Consider the following 19,968-nt stretch of genomic DNA (forward strand, 5'->3'; position numbering starts at 1 on the left):
GAAAAATTTGGGCATGCTTCTCGTGATGCTAAAGGGTCTTCAGAGACAAAGTATAAGAAGTTGCCAATGCCCAAGAGGACTTCTGAGGAAAGACAGGCTTTGAGAGATGCTCAAAAGTGTTTTTACTGTACTGAAGAGGGGCATATGTCATTCAATTGTCCCAAAAGAATGTCCAAAAAGGACCCTGACAATAAAGGAGAGCCCAAGCCAAAGAAGCCAAAGCCTTCTGCAGGCTTAGTTCCTGATCTTGTGGGGGAGCAGCTAGGTGGTGAAGCTACAGAGTTGTGCAGGGCATGGGGCAAAGTGAGAGATCAGAATGCTTTGATCTTCTTTGACACAGGTGCTAGAGCCAACTTCATTTCACCAGATTTGGCTGGCCGATTGGGGATTCGCGCGCAGAGGAGATGGGGCCGTTACATGAGGCAAATATGGCTTGTCCAGGGTATGCAGAACCCGTTACTCCTATCATTGGGAAGCTTCGGCTTCATTTGCAGGGTTATGTGGACAGCGAGGAGTTCTTCATCATGCCTTTGGATGGCTGTGATGTTTTGTTGGGGATGCCATGGTGCCACAGGGTACATGCGGTGGTGGATACTTACAATAGGAAAATTACTCTGACTCATAGAGGGAAAGAGCATGTATTGGATGTAAAACTCAAAGGGGAATCTGTTCCTATTGTATCCGCTTCGGCGATTTCATCAGTAATGAAAAAGCATCTTTTCGCGTACTTGATTTATGTAAAGGATGCACAGGATGATGAGTCTAAGTCTAATTTGTCAATGTTAGATAAGGTCAGGGCTGATTTCTTAAATGCGTTTCAAGACTGTTTTTCCGAGTCATTGCCAGGAGAATTACCTCCTGAGAGGCCAGAAGATCATGCCATAGATCTGATTCCTGGTAGTACTCCACCGAATAGACCGCCGTATCGTGTTAGTGCAGCCCAACAAGAAGAGATTATGAGTCAGGTGCAGGAGCTTCTAAATAAGGGGTTGATTCAGCCTAGCTCATCACCCTTTTGCTCACCTGTGCTCTTAGTGCAGAAGAAGGATGGTTCTTGGCGCATGTGTATTGATTACAGGGCGCTCAATAAGAATACCATCAAGAATCGATTCCCCATACCGAGGATCGATGACATATTGGACCGTTTATACAGGGCTCCACAGTCTTTAGTCGTATTGACTTGAAGAGCGGGTATCATCAGATACGCATTAGACCCGAGGATGTGCATAAGATAGCATTCCGAACCACGTTTGGGTTGTATGAGTTCTTGGTTATGCCCTTTGGTTTGACAAATGCGCCTGCCACATTTAACAGAATGATGGACAGGATTTTCAGGCCTCATAGAGAGTTTGTGGGCACATTCTTTGATGATATGATTGTGCATTCACAAACTGAGGAAGAGCATAGAAGGCATTTGGCCATTGTGTTTGCAGAACTCAGAAACCATAGATTGGTGGTTAATGGCAAGAAGAGTGACTTTTTCTTGCAGGAGATACATTTCTTGGGGCATATTGTGTCTGGTCATGGAGTCCGTATGGATCCAGCAAAGGTGGAAGCAATACTTAATTGGCCAGCTTTGAGGACCGTGCATGATGTACGCAGCTTTCTAGGATTGTGTTCCTATTACAGGCGTTACATACGGCAAATTGCTTCGCCTCTTCATGCTTTGACGAAGAAAGCAACTCCGTTTAGATGGGCTGATCGGGAAATTACAGCATTCAAAAAGCTCAAAGAGAAGCTTACTTCGGACCCAGTATTGGTGTTACCGGATCTCCGAAAGGCTTTTGTTGTTCAGTGTGATGCATGTGGAAGTAGCATTGGTGCAGTTCTCATGCAAGAGGGACATGTGATAGCCTATGAGAGTAGAGTTTTGCAAGATGCTGAGAAGCATTTACAGGTGTATGAGAAAGAGATGTTGGCTGTAATTCACGCTCTTTCTACTTGGAAACACTACTTGCTTGGGGTTGATTTCACTGTACAGACAGATCATCAGACCTTGCGTTATTTCCTCACGCAGACTAAGCTTTCAGAGAAGCATATGCATTGGGCAAACTTTTTGTCAATGTTTCACTTCCAGATTGTGCATGTGGAAGGCAAAAAGAATGTAGTGGCAGATGCTTTGTCACACAAGCCACAGGTCTCTGCAGTTTCACTTGCTTATCATCATGAGCTTGATGAGATGAAAGAGCAGTATGCCCATGATGAGGATTTTGAAAGGTTGTATGATCAGATGTCTGAGGGTCAGCGGCATGAGCATTATACTCTCAGAGATGGGTTTTTATTGATGCATGGCAGACTGTGTGTTACCAGGCCATTGCGACTCAAGGTTATGATTGAAAGTCATGCTCCACCATATGCAGGTCATAGAGGTATTGACGCCACGGTCAAAGCAGCAGAGACTTTCTTTTATTGGCCAACCTTGAGAAGAGATGTTGATGCCTTTGTGAGGCAATGCATCGTATGTCAGAAGGTAAAGTTTAACCGTCAGAAGACACCAGGGTTATTACAGCCTTTACCTATTCCAGATAGACCTTGGGAGAGCATTGCCATGGATTTTGTATTTGATCTTCCACGGACACAAACGGGAAATGATGGCATCTGGACTATCATATGCAGGTTCAGTAAGCAGGCTCATTTCATTCCCGTGAGGAAGACAATTAAAGTGGATCATATGGTGAAGTTGTTCATGGTGGCGAACATATTCAAGTATCATGGCTTGCCTACGTCTATCATTAGTGACCGTGATCCACGGATGACGAGATTGTTTTGGAGAGGGTTGTTTGACAACATGGGTACAACTCTCAAGTTTTCATGGTCATTTCATCCACAGACAGATGGTCAGTCAGAAGAGGCTAACTCTACAGTGTTGGATCTTCTCAAGTGTTATGTGTCAGAGCACAAGCAACAATGGGAAAAGTATCTTCCTTTGGTGGAGTTTGCATATAACAACACTGTACATAGCTCGACAGGCAAGGCGCCTTTTGAGATTGTAGAAGGAGGGAAGAAGGTTCCACCCATTTTGCATACTAAGGATAAGATCTTTGAGGCTGATCAGTATGTGGAGAGCTTGGATGAAGCTTATCAGAGAGTTAAGTTGGCCCTCCAGAAAACTCAGCAGAAGCAAAAGAAAGCCGCAGACCGTCACAGACGTGATTTACAGTTTGCATTGGGTGATTGGGTTCTTTTGCGTTTTGAAAAGGCTAGACTCAAGAAGATGAAGGGTAAAGAGCGCTTATTCCCTAAGTTGAGCATGCGATATTATGGGCCTTTTCATGTTTTGGAAAAGATTGGTGAGGTAACCTATCGTTTGAAGTTACCAGATCACTGGAGGATTCACAATGCTTTTCACGTGAGTCTTCTTAGACCTTTCCGTGGGGATGTGCCTGAGGATGTATCAGATGAGGCTCAGCCGGAAGTTGAGGAACTAGATGAGGTTCTGATTCCAAAGCAGATACTGGCACATAAAGAAAGGAAGGTACGAGGTAAAGTTTCCCGTCTCGCTATCTTGTGAAGTTCAAGAACTATTGCGAAGTGGATGGAGGAAGGTGACTTAACAGATTCACCTCAGGTTTTGCAGCTTTATCTCGATGCCTTTGAGTTAGAGCCGACTCTTATTGTGGCTCATTCAGGTTCAGCAGAGCATGGGTCTGGAGCATTACCTGATGCTCAAGAGGGGAGTAGAACCTCCACTCCCTTGATATACAGACAGGCTCAGATGACATCTGGTCGCTTGGTGCAGTTTTTATCTCACCCGAAGGTACTGAGGCTGACAGTACATCTGTTTATGGGACTTCTATGATATATGTGTACTAGTCACATGAGATTTTTGTGGATATGTATGGTTCACAGTGGTATACAACTTGGACTATTACTATGCCATTGGTTTGCAGTGAATGTTGATACATGTGTATGTCTTAGAGAGATTGGGACGCTGATCTTGCCATATTGTATATTTCACTTTGGATATTTTGATGCATCACCAGAATGCAATCGAGGACGCTTGCCATTTTTCAAGAGGGGGGTATGTCATGGCCCTGTGAAAATGGAACAGTACAAGTGTGGGCATGGTGGTTACAGAGTCAGAATATTTTATGATTCACATGGGGGGTGCCCGGACAGAGTTTAAGATGTGTGGACATCCCTAGGTGTGAAGGGGGAAACTAGAAACATTAAACTTTAATGTTTATTAAAGTTTGCCCCTAGGCCTTAGTGGCCCTAGGGAACTTATTAAAGTTGGGGGCCCTAGGGATTATTTTGGGGAAGAGGGCCACTTTTGGAGTCTCTCTCTCTCTTCTCTCTCTCTCTCTCTTCCCTTTTGGGAGTCGTGGAGCAAAACGGACACTCAAGCGTGGAAAAAGCTGAGGGAAGCTGCAGGCGGCTGCTGTACGTTTTTCTGCTGCTGCTTTTCTGTGAACTGTGTTGAAGAAGGCTGTACAACAGCCGTACACCTCTGTACGACTGCTGTACTGTTGCTGCAAGCGGCGTCGAACTGAGGAACAGAGGCTGCCACAGCAGGCGACTGTCAACAGAGGACAGCAGGTTCAGGTACAGGCCGTATAGCCCTGTACAACAGCCGTACAGCCCTGTACGACAGCCGTACAGTGTACGGACAGGGCTGCCGCAAGCTTTTCTGAGTGGAGTTGCTACTGCAGGCAGCGCTTGTCAGGTTGCTGGACAGACCTGATTATACTGATTCACGTTGGTACAGGAGTGGACACCAGGCTGATTGTGCAAGTACAACTCCTGGCACGTATCCCGAGGTGGTACAGACAGGTACAGTGCTGATTATACTGATTCAGGTTGGTACAGGAGTGGACACCAGGCTGATTGTGCAAGTACAACTCCTGGCATGTATCCCGAGGTGGTACAGACAGGTACAGTGCTGATTTTCAGATCTGTATTTTCAAGGACAGCATAAGAGTGAACATCAGGAGGAGGATACAGGCAAGTACAAGCACATGTGTGAAGCAGGGTTGTGGATACAAGTGCCTGCAAGTACAGATTGGTGCTGTTGCTTCCTCCAGTGTTGTTTCACGAGCTGAACTTGGTAAGCCTTGTTTCTGTTCATCTATCTCTCTTTCTACTGCTTGATGTCTGTTGCAGATATGAGTTATCTGGCCCCTTGTGAGAGGAGGGGTATGGCAGATTGACAAGGGTTGAGACAGAGTTTGGACAGCACATGTATGTTTGAGCTGAGATGATGTATCATGCACTTGCGTTATGCCAGATGTATGCCCATGGCTGGCCTGCTTAGTGATCTTGGCTGATCAGAGGGAGGCACAGTGTGTTATTTGGAGACATAGATCTGTGTGCATAGATCCTCTGTGCTAAGAAGGATTTGTGGGCCGTCAGATTGGATATACAGGTGTAAACTCTTGGCTGATCTTTGTGTTGTACTCAGCCATTCATTTTATTATAATTGAATAAAGAAATACTGCAAGGGGCGCCAAGCTTTGGGGCCAACAGGTGTCGCTGTGTTTTCAGATTTGGGCACTCTAGCTCCAATTTGCTTTGTTTCACATCTAGACTACAAGTGGACGGGTGATTGCTAATCTACCGCACTTTGGTTTTCTATCAGAGGCCGGTTTCACATACGACATCCCCTTCTCCTTAACTTGACAAAAGCTGCATAGGCTCCAAATAGTCCATCAATAATGCCGAATAATCATCGAAAAAATTCTTGTCAAGCCAAACCGCTTCATGTGTCCCTTGGTTCGTGAGGAACTGTCTCTCTTCAGCTCTGGAGCCATGCTTGAAGCAATGCAAGAGGATCTGTTCTGTAACCATAACTTCAGCCTCGTCCACTATATTTGGTTCTTGTTCATCATGGTGGACAACGAAGAGAGGAGGTCTATATAGGGCTTCAACCAACTGACATGGGACACATCATGCATGGTCCAACTGAAAGGTAGCTTTAGCTTCATAGAAACCTCATTGATCTTCTTTAGAATGGGAAAAGGTCCAAAGCTTCAAAACAATAACTTTGGGCATCACTTGCCCACTATAACATGCAGCGGAAGTATTCGTAATTAAGGATCCTGTCATACAAGTCTCACACCACCTTCTGTATCCTGAGTTTCATGAGTTTAGCAATCCACTTTTATCACTTCAAACTTAGAGAGAGAGAGAGAGAGAGAGAGAGAGAGAGAACTTTACACCAGATTGGGTCCCGAATTACCCACTGAATAATATTTTCTTTTATTACTTTGACGAGAATGACTTTGGATTGACGACGACGATGAGCCGCCAAACGCAAGATCTCAGAGGACCAAGAGTGAGACTGAGCTGTACATAGCTGTAGAAGGACCAATAATGACCGATCTCAAGCCTATGCACTCTTCCCAATGAAATGAGGGAAGGCTGCAAATCTGAGGCTGAGGTATGGACTGTTTGGGACTGTTCTGGCTATGTATTAATGTTGTAAATGAATGAATGCATGCGGGTTACCTTCATTGGAGTGCTGTAGCAAAACGATGATGATAGGGATGTTGAAAACTGATTGCAAGCAGAAAACGCAAGGTCTTATGTTGGCTGGATGCTGTAAACTACTGTTTTTTTTTTGAAGGAGGCTGAGTGCTCATGCATTGAAGCTCCTAGTTGATGTAGAATGAAGTGCTTGCTAAAAACGCTGAGGACTGATGTGTCTATATGCTAAATACTAAAAACGCTGAGTACTGATGGGATTTAGGGCTGAATGATCAATCATTTACTCTCTCGTTGGTGCTCTCGAGCGATGAGTTTAGCCTGACACCAGTCTTCGTTGATCCTACGTTGGGCTTCCTCATAGTCCTGTCTATCTGCTTTTTCTTCCCGCCGTCTGGCCTCATCCTCTCGTCTTTGTCGTTCCATCTGAAAGAAGAGAGTGACGAAGTTGGGGGTAACTGGAGGTGTGGGTTTTGCTGCTACTGCCTCCAGAAGTTGGAGACGCTCCATAAGAATCTAGTTCTGAGCTCGAAGTAGAGCTCTAGTATCTGTAGTAGGTGGAAGAGCTCAGAGTCGGTCTCCTTCGAGGGAGACATCTTCCTATTGATGTGTACTCTCCTCTGTAGACATCTTCCTATTGATGTGTACTCTCCTCTGTAGACATGATGCTGAAGTCGATAGTCGTGCCGGAACGCAATCTGACCATCCAAGAATGCCGTCACGCTAGGATGCGGGGTGTGTGGACAAGCTGAATCTAATACCAATGTAACATGCAGCGGAAGTATTCGTAATTAAGGATCCTCACACAAGTCTCACACCGCCTTCTTTATCCTGAGTTTCACGAGTTTAGCAATCCACTTTTATCACTTTAAATTTTACGAGATTTAGAGAGAGAGAGAGAGAGAGAGAGAGAGAGAGAACTGTACACCAGATTGGGTCTCGAATTACCCACTGAAGGGCCCCCATCTTGTTACCGAAATATTTGCTTTTATTACTTTGAAGAGAATGACTTTGGATTGACGATGAGCCAAACGCAAGATCTCAGAGGACCAAGAGTCGTGCTGAACTGTACATAGCTGTAGAAGCATCAATAATGATCGATCTCGAGCCTATGCACTCTTCCCAATGAAATGAGGAAAGGCTACAAATCTGAGGCTGAGGTATGGACTGTTTAGGACTATTCTAGGCTATGTATGAATGTTGTAAATGAATGAATACATGCGGGTTACCTTCATTGGAGTGCTGTAGCAAAACGATGATGATAAGGATACTAAAAACTGGTTGCAAGCAGAAAACGCAAGGCCTTCTGTTGGTTGAATGCTGTGAAGTACTGTGTTTTCTTGAAGGAGGTTGAGTGCTCATGCGTTGAAGCTCCTAGTTGATGTAGGATGAAGTGCTTGCTGAAAGCGCTGAGGGTTGATGTGTCTATATGCTGAATACTGAAAACGTTGAGTGCTGATGAGATCTAGACCTGAATGGTTGCCCTTCTACTTATCCTCTAGCTCTCGACTGACAATGGTACCAACAATAGGATTGGGAATGGATGTCGAGGTATCCTGAAGTGGTATCCGCATCTCCAAGGCCGCCTATATCCAAGCCTTGCACTCTAGCATCTGTTCCCCTTGGTGCGCTATGACACACAGATTCTTGGATGGCATTGGTATCACCACTCGCAACTTGGCTTCTTGACGCAATCGCTATAGAGAAAACAGTTTCTATAGGGACCTAGTGTTCTCTCTCATCGGATTTCGCCATAGTGGGAGTAGTCAAGATTTTCCATGACCGCAAATAAATCATCCAGTATGTGTGTGGGAGACGCTTGCGAAGGCTATATAAACCAACCATCCTTCGAGGGACAGGAGACTAAAAACTAGGCACATCAGTGAAAAAAAAATCTTCTTTTTTTTTTTTGGCCGAGTATGGGACCAAAATTTTGTTTTCAATCAATTTGTTAGGTAGGTTGTGGTGGGGACCCTTTGAACCTTAGAAATGTAAAAAGTGAAAACCTTAGAAATGTTATCTTTTTTTGCTTTGACATGTGGCAATGGGAGGGACATTTAATTTTAAAAAAAAAAATTGCACGAACTATCCGAAAGCTTGTAGAGGTAGTTAGCGAGCCTATATAAGCTCAAGCCAAGACCGCACGCGCTCGAGAGAGAGAAAATATGTTTGATTAATATGTAGAGGTAGTTAGCTCAAGCTCAAGCCAAGACCGCACGCGCTCGAGAGAGAGAAAATATGTCTGATTAATATGTGATTAAATTTGATTAATTTGTGATTAATGTGATTAAATCTAATAAGCATTGTGCAATTTTTAATTGTTATCTTGTTTTTTTTAATTGTCATCTTGTTTTTTAAAGCTTCTACTCGAATATGAGACAGCGACATGGAGTCATGAGTGAGATGAACAAAGAACGCTTGTCTAAGTCACTAACGGAATTTTTTTTTAATGTGCTTAAGCTCAATCAAATAAAAAAATATAAAATAAACTAAGGTTCATTGTCAATGTACAAACCAGTGTATCCACCACTTGCAAAGCTCTAATACCAAACTAACATGCAGAAGCTTCCAGACATGATTATACTTTGATAATGAATATTCAAAACCTTGGTTCTTAATGATAGCACAATGAAACGAAGATAAGACTCAAAAGAGAGAGAGAGAGAGAGAGAGAGAAGACAAGTACACCCGATTGGGTCCCAAACACCCTCTGAAGGGCCCCCACTAAGGATTGGTGTATTTTTGGAGACCTTACTTGGCTGGAAATCAGCCGCTTGAAGATGACCTATTCTCGAACTTCAAGTTCACGTTTGCTTTAGCCTCCCTTTGGCTGTCTTGGCCCTTGGATTCTTCAGAACTTGTGAATAATCAGAGAGATTAGCCCTTGCCAAGGGCCATATTATGCTGGTCAGTTTGGCTGTCAGCCTGCTACACGATCTGATTAAACACCATACAGTAGGTGCCTTTTCACACGTGGCAAATAGGGCTGGCCGACTGGCTGAGATTGACCTGATGCTGGCAGCCCAATGCCCCCAACCGACTGGCTGCCCGGCCCTCCTTTGCCTGGTTGCTTAGGCATGGGGGCCTCCATGGCAACCTCTAAGGGCTGCCCACCTTTTAGGCAAGGCCCTTAACACCTTATGGGGTGTTAAGGGCAACCGCCTGGCGTGTGCTCTCTCCTACAGTTCTGGTTGTATAGTAGTACAACAGATTTCTCTCCTGAGTGCTGGTCGTACAGCAAGGCAGCACCTTCTCTCTCTTTTCCCAAAGTGGCCACTATTGTTGGGGCTGTTTCGAGGCTGATTTGTACTGGTTTATGGTGCTGATTGGTATGTAGAACTTTGAGCAAGTGGTTGCTAAGTGTGGAAAATCCGGTGTAAGGATTGCACCCGCACCTTGGTCTACTGTAACAGTCTATTCTTTGAATAAAGAAGTTCCTGCGAGGGGCCGGCCGTTCTAGCTCAGTGCTATGTTCTTTTGGTGTTGTTTCTGGTTCTTCAGCTGCGTCCTAAAGATTGTTTCAGTATTGTGCTCTCTGTCTGTCGCCTGAGTGTTCTAGGATTTGGTTTCATTGGACTGGATTAGTTTAGCCTGGGACATCCAACATGCATCATCTAATAAGTGTTTTGAGTAACTTGTACATCATGTATGCTGCCAAGTGGTTCACAAAGACGGTGCCAGCAGACAGGCACAACAAAATGTGCGGGACACACACAACACAACACCATCAACTCGACCCTAGACAAGGGCTCACCAAACGCTTGATGTCTGGCCTTAGGTTTGCACTTATCTTGTACAAACATTTCCACGTGGCATCCAACTGCGGGATGCACGTGACAGGCTAGTGCAAGATCAATGTGTGAAAATGCCTTTGGATCAAGAGAGCATTAGTTGTGAAAGAACCGATGCTCAAAATAGCATCTTCTCCCACCAGTGGTGCAATGGTTAGCTTAAGACCAGCATACAAGATCAAGCTCTAAAACCAATGTAACATGCGGAAGATTCAAGGAACTTTTACTTGCGAGTACAAGGGGTGAACTGGTGGGTTACCTTGCAAGTGAAGGAGAGAAGGGAAAGAGAGAGAAGTACATCTGTACACCAAGTGGGGTCACAAATACTGGCTTCAGCACCCCCTTCCGAAGGCGTATTCGCTTTGACTGCTGAAAATAAGAATGAGTACAAACAGGGCTGAATCTTCCCAAATACTGCACTGAACTGGTTACCTCAAATAGTGCCTTGCAGACATCACAAACAAAGGATGGAGCTGTTGTTGCAAGGATGGACAGAACGAAGAACCTTCACTCTTCAAGAACTTCATTGTCTGCAATCGGTACCATCAGGTGCTATGGGCTGTTGGTCAGTCAGCTTATTTTCGAGTGTCCCACCTCATGATACCTAAGGCATCTGCTTACCCGATAACGGTGTTCCATCTCCTACTGGGATAGAAAGCCTTGTGTGTCCCTATCTTTTTTGGGGTTGGGTTTTGTCCTCCTTACTTTAAGGAACCTCCTGAGACGGGCTGTGTAGGGGTTTTTCATGAAGAGGGCTGGCTTTCGTTGAGAAATTGGGAAACGATGGGCTTGTTCTCCTGTCTCTTGCTGGCTTTGTTCGCGTTTTTGACGTTGAACTCCAAGCTGCTCCACACTACTGGAATACTGTTCCAATGCTTTCTTCCAGGCATTGTTTAAACTTCTACAATCGGAATGTAAAGCGGCCGTACATAAGATGCTCCAGCTGATCCCCGAAATCATCCCACGAGTATTTCACCTCCCCTCTTGATGTGGAATGATCTTCCACCAAGTAACGACAGATACATATAAAGGGCTGGAGCTTCTTCCATACGCACCACTTTGTAATAGGCCTTGAATTGATTCATCCACGGGATACAGGGAGCAGCTCCACCTGAAATCCTGGTGAGAGCTACCTTCCCTGGTGCCCCAAGAGAGCGCTGTCCTATGACGGTCAATCAGAGTTCCACCCATGCCAATCACCCTGTGCAAAATGGTGAGAGTGTCTTGAGCCGCCTTGGGGTCTCCATAAAGGGTGGTCTTCTGACACTACTTCTGCTGAAACCAAACCAAAGGGCTTCCTCAGCTTCTTTGATTCCAGACAAAGGACTTCCCTACGCCTGTTCCAACTGTAGCTGCTTCTCAAGAAGAAAGGCTTCCTGTTGATGGCTTGCATTTTTTTCATTTGCTGCCTCCATGACCTGCATCTGCTGAGATGAGTAGAGGGACTTCCCTACGCCTGTTCCAACTGTAGCTGCTTCTCAAGAAGAAAGGCTTCCTGTTGATGGCTTGCATTTTTTTCATTTGCTGCCTCCATGACCTGCATCTGCTGAGATGAGTAGAGGGCCTCATCAACTGCATGAAATGCCTACAAGCGAAATTGGGAAGGGATTCTGCAGAGACTCTTTCCCTATCCTCCTCATCCCCAGCTAAAGCATGCAGTATATTCCTCCTTGTGCTGAGGAGTCTTGAAGGTCTCCCACACGAGGCAAAATTATGGAGTGAAAAACCACTGCGTCAGCTTTGCTCTGAAACCGATGATGACAGACGAACTTTTGTCTGAAACCTGCAAAAGCGATCATCTCCCCCCCCTGCCCACATGCTTGCATCATGAAAAGCTACCGGGTGAGACTGCACATCTCCTTGCTGATGGAGTTTTTTTTTTTTTAATAGAAAATTTAAAGAAAAATTATCAACATGCAATTATTTTCACATTCAAATGGATCCCGTCAGACATGCTATGTTTAATTGAGAAGAAGCACACACCTATAGTGTAGGTTAATCTCAATAATTATTGGAGAATGATTGATATACACAGAAAGTCTCATGCTCTCCTGCTGGCCGCAGGTTCTAGGGACAGTAGTAAACATCCTGTTCAAAAACGGCGGCTGAAAAGCCAGGGTATGATCCAATCAACCATCGTGCTGGGCTTTCTCTCTCTCTCGCTGCTTCAAGCTCTCATCCATCATCCCCTGTTGCCTACCACCACCTCATCTACAATAAAATGAACATGCGAGAGGGGGAGGGGAGTAGTACTGGACAGCAACCCATGAAGCCTCGTCACATATGCAGGTCGCCTGACGTTGAATCTCCAGCATCAAATCAGGGAGCCTTATTTGTGGGAATATCAATCTGATGTACTTGCCTGTCAGTGTCAATTCCACTAGCTCCAGCTGATGTGGCCCCATTATAGCTCTCGGCCTGTCACCATCTCTGTAGAACGCTCACCTGGAGCCTCCTCCCCTCACAGCCTTATTTGTGGGAGTATAGGCTACTCCTTCCTTATATTTTCATTTGTGATTAAGCACATTAGCGTTGTAAACATTTTGTGGGTTATTGAGACTGTAATTGATGATGTAAGCGTGCGGAACGCATTAATTTCTGCAGTGCTGAGTTGTCAGAATCCGCTGCAGTCACTTGTCATTACCAGAGGCAGAATTTGAAATGTCAAAATCTGGTCCATCTACCCATCTCCATCTCATCAGGAATGGATTAGAGCTGTAGAGGCTGATGTGGCCTGCACTGATTGCTTCTTCTCTCACTCCCCCGTCCTTGATGGCCAGAAAAGGCCATCGGTCGGCCTTTCCCAGGGGAAGATGGGGGGCCGGCGATAGCCTTTCCCTACTCCTTCCTTGCCTCCTTGATTTGTCATTGGTTAACAAACGCCCTGCCCTTTTGTGGGTTATTGAGACTGGAATTGATGTCGTGGGCATTGTCTCTCCCTTTCTCTTTCTTCGTATGTTTAATTGTGATTAAGCACGTCATTCCTATTAACAAACACAATCAATCACCTGCGCAGCATAACTTGAACCATACAATCACTTACTATACAAGAATGACAGGGAAGCTCTGGTGGGATACTTGAATGTTCATTAGCTAAAGGTTTAAACATATAACGTCAAGTAAGGCCACATCTTTCCTTCACCTCGTATTGTATCATTGGGAGAAGACATACTTAGGAAACCCCGTAAATGATAGCAAACTAAAGGGTGGCACGGTTACCTCCTAGAAAAACACTTTCAGAAGTTCCATAAAGGTGTCCAGCAACATCAATGGTGGCTGAGCTTGATGGTGCTACACTTATTCCACCGAGCCGAAGCTCTGCAATGCTTGAAGATGATGCCTGCCTCCTATCTAGACCCTGATCATAGAGCATACCCTTGTATATGTGACCCCCAATTCTCACCACTGTTTGGTAGGCATATGCCTCCTGCCCGTCTCATTGACCCCTGTTACTGTTATACATTTGAAAACTGCATGCTCCCTGGCTTCTGCAGGCAGCACTCTTTTCAACCTGCCCTCTGCATAAGCTGAGCAATAAATGAACTCTCTCTCTCTCTCTCTCTCTCTCTCGCACACACACACAACACACACGTGTGCGCGCGCGCACAGATGTAAACATGTACATAATATATCCTTGTAATAACATTTATGTATGCATGTAACTGTTGAAAAAGGGTCAAGAAGCATCTGCTCATATGTTAAATATAGATGTGGTAAATATCCATATATGTACATATATATATGCATGTAGGTTGATGAACATGAACATTTACTACAGTGCTAGACATTTGTGATATTTCTATCTTTTTTTCTTAGAAGCCTTCTTCTGCTAATAAGTGAGCGGATGTATGTACCTTGTTGAAGCCAGTTGAGGTCTGGGTGGAGGCCCAATAGAAGTTGAGGTGTGAGAATCGCCAGCAGCAGCATCAGATGCATGCCCATGTTCTAGATTGGGCCGGCTTACTCGTGTGTGTTTGTTTGTGTGAAGAGGCTTCATGGGTTGCTGTCCAGTGTTGGAGAGTAGCTCATCGTGCTGGGCTCTCTCTCTCGCTCTCGCTGCTTCAAGCTCTCATCCATCATCCCCTGCTGCCTACCACCACCTCATCTACAATAAAATGCACATGCGAGAATAGTACCTGCCAGAAGCGAAGCAGAACAGCACACACCACTTCCGACTTGATGAGATGGGGGGGTTGGGTGGGGGGCCGCGCGAACGCGAGCCCCCGCTACCACAAATTATGACGTGCACTCTCCCCGTTGGGGAGATGCTAGGGTGCAGCCCGTCCGAGAGTGCAATGGAGGGGCCGACCCTAGACCATCGGCCTTCCTGATCACCGATCGACCCCGCCCAGGTAAGTATGCTTCCCAGATGCGCGTGAATGACCTTTTGTAGGCGCCTGCACGCCAACCTATTATGGGACATTTCTTCTAAGGTTCTTTTTTAACAACCTACGAGAGCGCCCTTGTAGCGCTAAGGTTGCAACTTGAAGAATTCCATAAGCACTACACTAAGAAATATCTTGCCGGGCCTCACATTCCATGGGAGAACGACACGTCTTCACGAAACGCACACCAACAATTTCTAACGCCCTCTCCTCGTCTCGGGGATGCATTCCTAAACTCCACTCCCTCTAGATGATATGAAAATGAGAAGATAACTAATCTCAAAACACTAAGGATAATTGCTAATTGACAATGATAAGATGCTTTGAAAGATAAGCTCAAGGATAATGGCATTGCTTATTATTGATAATGATAATAAGATTTGAAAGATAAGCCCAAGGTGTAAAAATAATATGCATGTTCAAAAAAAGAGAGCATAGTAGTATTTGATAATAAACCTTTTCAACAAAACCCTAGGTGAAGCAACTTTGTTGGATAAAGCCACGCAAATTACCTCAATATTTTTCAGAACTTGAATCTAAGGAGGATCATAACACGAGTATAAATCTAAAGCTGTGCTGTAATAAAAAAAATGATTTTACAAAAATGAGAAGAACACTGTAGAGAAAACTTGGTTTCCCCACCATTACGAAGTGGTGTCACACGAGATTCGCTTTAGGGTAGTATACCCGCATAGCTAGGGAGATATGCAGCTTCTCTATCTCTCTCCGCTATGTACTCACACCGACAATCAAGAGAGACACACAACATTGGAAGTTCACCACTTCACGTAATTAGGTTTTCTATAGAGAGATGTGACACAGTATACCAAGGTTCTTTGCATGTCTTAGTGAGGAGAGTTTGATTGCATGCTTTTCATATCAGACACCTTCATAGATGCCTAGCCCTGTTGACTACTACCTCCACCAAATATTAAAACACACTCACGCTATATCGAGTACAATTGATACACACGTTGAAACATGGTGTTAAAAAGAAAGCACACTAGTATTTGTGATAAAGCATAGTATTATTTGTGTAGTATGCTTCCATGGTGGAGAGCATGAACGACCTTAACTTAGCCCAGCCTAGCTTCTTTTGACCCAACGCACAGATTTACCATTGCATCAGCTCAAATGAAAGTTACCGAGTGCACTTTTTGGCTGTCTTCACTTTTGGCTAGCTGCATGGCGCCCCTTGTTGATGTGCATTAGGTTTCTACATATCCTTTAAAAAACCACAATTCGATTATGGGCAACCAAACAATGCTTGATTTTTTCATTAAAAAGGTGGAGCAAACATAGTAAGAGCAATCTAGGTGGTATCTTAAAACGTTGAAGAAGCCCAATGTTGATGTAGATTGCACCAATGAACATCCTAAATTTGATGCTCGTTGGAAGCACGTCTTGGTGATGAGGAGAGTGCTTTTCACACACACATTCTTATAAATTTGAATAGGTATGTACCACATGAGCACGTTTCTTTACGCTAAATCTTTGAAGTCCCTCTAAGAACATTAATATTCTCAGTATTTAAACCTCAGGTGGAAAAGAGCCAATTTATAGGACAGCTTGCTGCCATGTCAACGAGGAGGTATGAGCTCTTCGGAGCAGCTTGATTGCTACACAAAGAGCCCCCCTCGGCTTGGAAGTCCACCTTACATGATGCTGTGTGTTTACATAGAGCAGCACACAGTGGTGTTGTTGAGCTAGTAGGAGATGTTGCTATTGTGGTTCCTCTCTACTATAGCTTGAATGTGGCTGTACAGAATAGGAAGACTGACAAGAAAAGGGTTCACTTGCTACAAAACGGCTTGCTATTGTTATTGGGCATACACATTGTTGGTGAGAGAAGGGACTAGTCTGAGAGTCGTTGTTGCTAGATTTTCCATATGTCAATGTTATGGAGCTTAGAGAGCTGTATTACTTATCTCTAGATGAGAATGTTGGGATTGGTTTGTTGTTTCTTGGGCTGCTCAAGATCAAGCTTGCCACTTTGTAGAGAATAATCTTCTCCTATCTTTCTTTCTCTTAGCCACACAAAGAATAATGTCTCTCTCTTTCTCTCTTTGATAAGTAATATCTCTCGTTCAATCACCAAGCAATTAATATATACGGATACTTAAAGTGACAAAGACGAGAAATTAGAGAAGAAGAGAAAGGTGACTAATCAATATTTTAATCTAGCAACTAATTAAGATAATAAAATCTCTAATAAGGCTCTGATATCAAGTCATATCACCAAGTAGCTTTTGAAACCAAGCTACCTCACAAGCTACCATAGCAATGCCCCTATACACTGCTTGTGTACTTGATAAAATAATTGTTGGTTGTTTCTTGTTGCGCCAACACATAGCAGCACTCCCAAAAGAAAGCATAAAGCTATTGGTAGATCTCCTGTCAAAGACACTACCAGCCCAATCAACATTTGTATACCCATGTAGATGTATCTCACTGTTGCCAACCTCCTAAAAAGGTCCATAATCAATAGTGAACCTTATGTACCTTAGAATTCGTCTTAGCATATCAAAATGTGGCTTCCTATAGGGGGGCTGCACAAATTGACTCCTAACAACAAGTGTAACAACATCATAGTAGATCAAATGTAGCCTAGTAATCGTCATGTAGATCACACTACCCACTGTGTGCATGTATATAGTGGGGTCCTTAGATGTATCTACAAAAAGCTTAGTGTTCTACTCTAATGGTATTGAAATAAGCTTATAGCCTATCATACTATAATTGGACATGTCCAAGTCATACTACCTCTCTAACAGCAAAATGCCATCAAGTGATTTCTCCACTTCTATACCAAGAAAATTCTGCAACAAGTGACCTAAATCTTTCATATCAAACTTCTACTTTAAAAGCATTCGGACGTCATGTATGTTAGCATCACTATCACCAATCATTATAAAGTCGTCCACATAAATGACTAACAACATGATCTATCTATTTATCTTCTTCACATAAAGTGAAAAATATGTGTTGGACTACATACAAATTTTCATGCTTATGTATTTTTTTGGCTATGGACTTGTAGAGTTTGCTTGCATATGTAAGTGCTTAAGTGTGTGTCTGTGTTGTCATAGAGGTCGAACCATCTTTTTTAGTTTGGCCAACCTAGTGTGAAAACTAGTCACTTGTAGAGTTTTCTTACTAGTCATTTGTAAATAAGTCATTTTTTACAATAAGCACTGGACAATCATTCCCTTGCAATAGTTTTCTTATGAGCTCTCCTTCTTCCCTCTTCTTACTTTCTTGTATGCTTTCAAATTTATGCTTGCTAGATGGATCCATGCTTGAATAGGTATTATTATAGGTTTTCCTCTTCGCACTTTCTTGTATGCTTTTAAATTTATGCTTGCTAGATGGATCCATGCTTGCATTAGTTTCTTCTTTTCTTGCCTTTTGTGAGAGAGAGAATTACTATGAAAGACGATCTCTTCTTACCTCCATCTAGGCATTGAGAGCTCCCCTTTCACTCCTTTGGCAAGGAGCATTGTGATGTGACAACAGAGTGAGGACACAACGGATGGAGCTTGCACACCCACAATGGGAAGTTGCCTTTGTGGCTCCAAGGCGAGACCCAATGACACATGCTTTGGCAAGGCTAAGGTAAGGTCTTGACTTGAACAATGTATTTTATATATCTTGTATGTATCCATGAGATAAAGAAAGGCCAAATTTTTAAGGAAGTTGAAAAGCTAAGAGAGAACATAATAGTATCCTCATTTGTGTCCAACTTTGCCCATGAATTTTGCTATTTAATATATGACATGCAGGAAAATCTAATTAAATGTTGGCAAATAAAAGTAGGGGTTTGTGAAGCATTGTGTAGGCTATAAATGAACACATGAGACACTATAACCACCATTATATCTCATTGGTGATGTGTGAATATTCTATGCTAAGGAGGATGATATTCATCTACATGCTTTCAGTGATTCCAATTGGGCTGGATGTTATGATACACGAGTCCACTAGTGGCTTTTTCTTTCATCTTGGTGATTCATATACTGTTATGGCTCAGCACAACTGTGACAATGGCCACTTTGTGTTGTGAAGCTAAGTACATGGTAACTTTTACATTGACTATGGAGTGTGTATGGCTCAGACACCTTTTGGCAAATCTTGGTGTTGGACATCGGTCCCGCACCTCCATCTCACTGACAACTAGAGAGCATTAGCTATTATTATAAGGAACTAAGTGTTGGATATCAATCTTACACCTCCATCTCACTAACAACTAAAGTGCGAGGAACCAAGTGTCACACAAAGCACATTGAGGTGCATAATCATTATGTCAACGAGAGGCTGCAAGAGAGATTAGCCTAGCTTAATGGTGGGATCAATCACTCTATGAGTAGTCTTGTTTGTGCGAGGCATTAAAAAGGGCTTTTGATGTCAATCTATATCATTGTTAGGGAAGGCCTCAAATTTGTTGATAAGTGTATACTTCATGATAAAAGTGATGGAGACATAATTATAGTGGTATCCAGTACTCTAAGCCATGGGCTTTACATATTGGACATATATGAAAGATCGAAACATAATGCTTGTTCAATTATTGCCACACACACGTGCTATGAGTGACGTAGAGCTATGGCATGCTTGTTTTGGTCACTTGAACTTTGGCAGTTTGTTGCACCTCAAAAGGAAAGAGATGGTGCCAAATTTGCCATGGGCTTTATAGACTGGACATATATAAGAGATTAACACATAATGCTTATTTAGTTACTACCACACACATGTGCTATGAGTGACGTAGAGCCATGGCATGCCCGCTTTGGTCACTTGAACTTTGGTAGTTTGTTGCACCTCAAAAGGCAAGAGATGGTGCCAGATTTGCCAAAGCTTGAGGTGTGTATGAGGGGCATATTTTGGGTAAGATACAATGGGCATCATTCTCGAAATGTGGACCATTAAGGGATATCCAAAAATTACAACTTATACATAGTGATATATATGGTCCTACGAGAACACCATCGATCGAGGGATATCTCTACTTTGTGACTTTTATTGATGACAGCTCCTAGGCACACCTAGGTGTATACATTGAAAGAAAAGTCAAGCTTTTTAGACACTTTGTTTCTATGGCTAAAAAGGTGTCTTCATGTAAAGTTGGTAGATTGAGGGGGGGGAGTATCTGTCAAGGAAGTTGGCACCCTTTGAATAGATCAAGGGGGGGAGTATAAAGTTGATACATCAAAGAAGTTTCATGCATATGTGGTTGAAAGAGGCATAAAACATTAATGCATATGTGGTTGAAAGAGGCATAAAACATTAATGCATGATGCCTTACACACCTCACCAAAATGGTGTGGTTAAGAGGAACAATAAATTTCTCATAAATATGGCATGTTGCATGG

The 19,968-nt window shown here is 43.5% G+C and overlaps 1 long non-coding RNA gene and 1 other non-coding gene across 22 annotated transcripts in view; both read right to left on the reverse strand.

The window, feature by feature from the left end:
* The window catches only part of LOC147608727 (uncharacterized), a 346,296-nt gene that overhangs the window by 172,302 nt on the left and 154,026 nt on the right, over positions 1 to 19,968 (reverse strand). For 14 of the 21 annotated variants that reach the window (XR_015264322.1, XR_015264321.1, XR_015264344.1 and 11 more), the window contains one exon: positions 13,434 to 13,732. This is a non-coding gene — a long non-coding RNA (uncharacterized LOC147608727). Of the gene's footprint in view, positions 1 to 8,947; positions 10,015 to 10,072; positions 13,199 to 13,433; positions 13,733 to 14,068; positions 14,504 to 19,968 lie in introns of those variants that run through there. The other 7 variants (XR_015264345.1, XR_015264336.1, XR_015264341.1 and 4 more) reach the window with 7 other exon arrangements.
* LOC147608731 (U1 spliceosomal RNA) lies at positions 14,413 to 14,574 on the reverse strand. The gene has a single exon (XR_015264413.1). It is a non-coding gene; the product is annotated as a U1 spliceosomal RNA (small nuclear RNA).

The sequence above is a fragment of the Cibotium barometz genome, chromosome 52 (genome assembly GCF_041138505.1).
Source record: "Cibotium barometz isolate CiBa-2024 chromosome 52, ASM4113850v1, whole genome shotgun sequence".
Classification (NCBI taxonomy): Eukaryota; Viridiplantae; Streptophyta; class Polypodiopsida; order Cyatheales; family Cibotiaceae; genus Cibotium; species Cibotium barometz.